This window comes from Gavialis gangeticus, unplaced genomic scaffold (genome assembly GCF_001723915.1).
Source record: "Gavialis gangeticus isolate Ggan-Ray unplaced genomic scaffold, GavGan_comp1, whole genome shotgun sequence".
NCBI classification, from domain to species: domain Eukaryota; kingdom Metazoa; phylum Chordata; order Crocodylia; family Gavialidae; genus Gavialis; species Gavialis gangeticus.
In genome coordinates this window covers 38665097-38670236 of record NW_017728993.1, presented here as the reverse complement: position 1 = coordinate 38670236, position 5140 = coordinate 38665097, and the positions used below count along the sequence as shown (strand labels likewise).

Below are 5140 nucleotides of genomic sequence, written 5' to 3'. Positions count from 1 at the left end.
GGTTGAGAAATGAGCTCTCTTCATTGGGAGGGATGGCAGATATTCACTGTTAGGGCTAGGATTCAGAGACCTATACAAATCGGAGGATTGGACCAAAAGATCTCTCAAAGTTCAATAACGACAAATGCAAAGTCCTGCACTTAGGACAGAACAATCCCATGCATCTGTACAGGCTGGAGACTTTGGTGTCTTAGAGCAGAGGTGCTTAATTTTCTAGTTCCATGGACTGAACAAGTGGTAAAGGGTCAGTTTGCAGGACAGAATGTGCAGGCAGGGATGGTCAACAGGCCAGATCCATCATGGAATTGGGCTGGCAAATACGACCACAGAGCGAACTAACACATGCCGAACGCAGCTGCAGAGCAACCCCACAAAAGCTGAATCTGGCCTCACAGAGACTTCAGGCATATTAGCCTGGCCCCGTGCATCAGTGTCACCCAGCACACATCACCATGTCATCTAGCCCACAGGTCTCCTAACGGGTCTGGAAATTTAATGGTAGGGGAGCCGTGGCAGCATTAATCACCACAGCTTCCACAGCTGTGGCAAGTAACACTGCCACCACTTCCCCATTGCCTAATTTTCCCACCCATGGAATGCTCCACAAGCCAGATGACATGGCTCTTCAGGCCAGCTTGGGGCGGGTAAGCTCAAGTAGAAAGAGTAAAAACAGTTTTAAGTGCATCAAAACATGTTTGCATAGCCTCATTTATACAGGTAGTAAAGGTGGGCAAAGAGTGAAATGAGAGAAGAGTAAAGTGAAACAATCTCTTTGAACACTGACAGTAAGCAGGTCCTTGATGAAGAGTTACCTCTTTAATAATATCATCTCTTCCTTTCCTTAACATTGAATAAAATCGGTTTCTTATTTTTTGGATTCTGAAAAACAAAGCCTATCCTTCAGACTGTCTTTTCAGGCCACAGAGATGTCAGGTGTGGGTCCTCAAAGAATCTTCTTTGGATATTTTTTTTGAAGGAAAAGAGAAACCAGTTTGGAAGACTATAACAATATAGTCACCAAAACGAAGATGCTTCAAAAGAGCTTTGGTGCTTTTCATGGAAGAAACTTTGAGCTGTAGACAAAGATTGAGTTAAAATTAATGATGTGGAAATGAGTGCTGCTGACTGCTAGAAAGTGCCAACTTGACTTGTGATGCAGCCTGCTCTTTAAAATGCCAAAAAAACAACAAGATGATTCTCAACAAGCTAAAGGTTGGGAAAGCTAGCTTTTCTTTACTAAATTTGTTTGGAGTCTCAGCAGAAATAGGCACTGATTGCAAAGCACCCCCCCCACACACCTGCCCCTCAACAGTTTAACAGACAGCTTCCTCCATTTTGATCAAAACAGGAGACTGAGCCAAAGGCATCCCTAATGTAACTCTGAAAGACTGGAGGGAGTTACACCATGAAAAAGTTATGGCCCTAAATATTCTCAAGGTAGGAAGCATTTGTCACCATGACTAAATTGTAGCACATATTCATTTTAAAAGACTAATTACAATTGACTTTTCTGAACCATTGCTGGAGGCCATTATCTTGTTGGAAAACTGTCATTTATGCTATGACAACACAGGAGCAACTTAAAGGTCCACTTTTGCAAACACACTAACAAATATAAGTCCCTGAAAACTAAGCACTATGGCCAATAGCAAGTAATTTCAGGATCCAGTCCTAAAGTGCTGACCCAAGAAAGATTTATAAATGTAAACAGCCTTATGAGACTGTATATGTACAAAATTACTCATGTGCATGTCTTTGCAGTATTGGGTCCAAAGACTGTGACCCACTTTTCAGCCTGCCTTACTACTGATTTTAATTAACAAAATACCGCTATGGAATTTAAAGTTGAGTTTATGTAAAAAAAGTTTCTGGGAGCATTTTTTAAAGCTGTGTTCGGATGTAACCCACTGCAGTTTCTGGTATTGTGAACAGCAAAATCAGGAAGTGAAATTAAAAAGAAAAGCAAAACCAAGGTGTTTCAATGTTGAAATAAATAGCAAAATGTAAACAGCAGAAATGCTGTTTTCTAAATGTTAGCATTTGGGTTCCTTACTGGTGATGCTAATAGCAGTTGAGGTTTGTAAAGTGGTGTTACATAAAGTGGTATGACGACAAGGAACATTTTTTGAAAAAAAATCAAAACAAACAAACAAACAAACAAACAAAGCCTGTTCCTTTGTCAGGAAGAAGAAAACCTTATCAATTTAGCATTTTACATTGGAAACATTTTGAACAAGTAATTAAAGTTTTTCTTTTGCTTGTATGCAGCTTGGAAACCAATTTAGAGCCACTAGTTCCTATGCTGCTTGTTTCACAAGCAATGCCATTTTTCAGCAAAATGGCTGTCAGCAAGCCCTAGTTTCTAGTTAAATGCCTTCATCCTCACGATACTCACTAATCCATGGCGATTAGCCAGTGTCCTGTGGATCAGTGTGCTGTGGATTAAAACCAAGACATTCCCTCGTGGCTAGCAGAGGTGCAGTAACAGGAAGACTGACTGCTTGAAGGCACTGGGATAAGGTGCTGACTCAGCACTCTTGAACCCACCCACTACCCTACAGCAAAAGAAGGAAATGACACAGCAACTGATGCTGGCAGGAGAGAGTAAAGATCAGCTAGTGACACAGACTCCAATCGAAAAAATGAAATCAATTTCTCCTGACTTCAGTAGATCCTGGATGAGGCTCATACTACAGCACAGGGGAGGACTAGTTTATTCAAGGTTACAGTATGTATCATTTCTTCTGATAACCGCCTTATGTTTGATTTCTTACTCTCCTGCTGCTGGGAAGAATCTTTGGAAGCACGTCCCCAACACCCTTGGTATTTCCCGACTTCCCCAAAATGGAATTAGGAGAGATGGCCATACACAGGATGCAAAAGTTGTCATATTTCCTGGATATTACCTACTTCTAATAGAAAGAAAGGCTCTCCCAGAGTGATACGAAATTGAACTTGATGTGCCCTCAGTAATGTTGGCATTTTCAAAGTTGCACGTGTCATGCAGGAGGATGTTTAGCAGGACTAAGGGGTGGGAAATAATGGAAGAATTAGACTTGGAATGTTCAGAAGACTTAAAGTGATGCAGTGGATATTTAAGCTTTGTATGTATGCTGCTTTGTGTTACTTAGCTCTTAACATGAGCACTACTAAGACTTGTTCCTATTAATATTATCCTCATGAGGTAGCAGCAAGCAGTGTTATTATTAGTGCTGTTGCTTTAAAATATCTCCTCCCTGTCTGAACATGTTGCAGTCTGTTGCCCCACTTAACGGGCTTTAGAACTGGAACCATATATGTAAAATTTAAGCCTGGATTTATGAAATAATCCTTTCTTGTATTTTTCCCCCATCCTCCAACTTAGCCTGTATTGTCACTGTAAATTCTGGCTCCTTATCAAAGCAATCTTGATAGCAGGTAACAGTATCTGTTTAGATGTTCTTTTTTTTGTCCTGCATGGAAGATGGTTACCTGCAGCCTGATATCCAAGATGAAGGCAAAGCACTGGATGATTTTTAATATCAACATTTACATCTTCTGCACTGCCTTTGAGACATTTGCTTCACACCACAAAAACAAAGAGAGAGAGTAACTAGTCCTAGGCCAAGACCCTGTAAATCAAATTTAACTCAATAACCAAAGGTTTACGGCCAAGATATAAATTGCTGAGAATTGATATAATTCATGATGTCTCACTGCTGGCCTCAGAACAAGACTGGCTGTACTGATCCAAGACTGCAACAGTGAATGAACAAACATAACCCCAATTGCTGCTTACTGCTGAAGCCCAGGGATATAGCGTGCAGAGACCCACAGTTAACAGAAAAACAGCTAATGGATTTGCAATAACAACCCTTGAACTTATAAGGTAAGAGAAACAAAACTTAAGGGCTTAAGTTTTCCAGAAACTCACTGCTTCCTCTCCCTCCCTCCACCTCCCAGGGCACTGCAGTCCTCTATCCCATGGCTCACAGTTCCCCTTCAGATTCAAAGAACAGGGAGGAAACTAAAATTACATGACAGTGTATCATGGCTGAAAGATATAATGCTGTTTAAATGGCAAAAAAGGAAACGTCCATACATAAAAACCCCAGCACTGACAATGGTCATCAGCAACAGGGACCCTAAACCAGTGCTGAAAATGGTTTAGCTGCTCCTATACCCATTTTCATCCCTGTGACAGAAAATAGTCCTGAAACTTAGCTCTCTCAAACAATAGGTCAACTGCCTGTAAGCCATGCTTGCCACAGCTGCTTACACCAGAGTAAGCCATACTGCCATTACTGCATGCTAAAGCAGTCTCCAGGGGGAGCCCACCCCACCAGGACCTAAATGCATTACAAATTTACATCTTGCTCATTTCCCTGCTGCTTCCCTATCACATGCTGGACAAGTCACAGGCTCAGGGGGCTTTGATTCATGCATTTACAGTCAGGCTAATAAAATGAATTCACAGAGGAGCTGCAAAGACTGACAAAGTATACGGTGATTTGAGATCCTCGGTAAACAGATACTCCAAAAGCACTGCTGTGTTGCCACTTGTTCGCAAGGGTTCTTGAAAAAAGTAGATATTTAGAGGTCTGCAAGGATGCCGTCTTACACTAGAAAAGGTACCGCCCAAGGCAGCACCAAGATAGCCCAGACCCAAAGAAACACAAAGGATTAGCCACACACGTGGATTTAACAGCACAATGCTGAGTCCCTGGACACTCAAGGAAAACATTCTGCTTTTTCCAGGAGAATCAGCCCCACTGCACTTCCACAGCTGGGGATCACACCAGTGTCACAGGCCCTTACACACACGTATACTATTCCACACACAGGCTCACAAGATGGGGGGGTGACACACTATCACACACAATAACACACATGCACACACACGCATACGCTATTACACGCACGCTATTCCAAACGCACCATTACACTCATACACAGGCACACAAGCACTATTGCACGCTCACACTTCGAAGCTGAGATGCTGAAGAGAAAAACCTCTCTGGACAAATCGGTTTATTCTCCACAGCAACCGACCCCCCCCCACCCGGTGCCCTGCTCTGCACCCTCCCCGCCACGCGCGGAGCCGGCGGCCGAGCCAGGCCGGGCTGAAGCGCGCAGCTCCCGGCGCGAGCAGCGCAGCCGG

At 42.9% G+C, this 5140-nt stretch overlaps 1 protein-coding gene across 1 annotated transcript in view; it reads right to left on the bottom strand.

Annotated features, from left to right (window-relative positions):
- Window positions 1–2465, bottom strand: part of LRRC8D (leucine rich repeat containing 8 family member D) — a 110424-nt gene extending 107959 nt beyond the window's left edge. Inside the window, exon 1 of the mRNA XM_019501580.1 lies at window positions 2396–2465. The gene's annotated coding sequence lies outside the window, so the exon portion shown is untranslated. The remainder of the gene's footprint in view (window positions 1–2395) is intronic.
- Between the last annotated feature and the right edge of the window lie 2675 nt (window positions 2466–5140).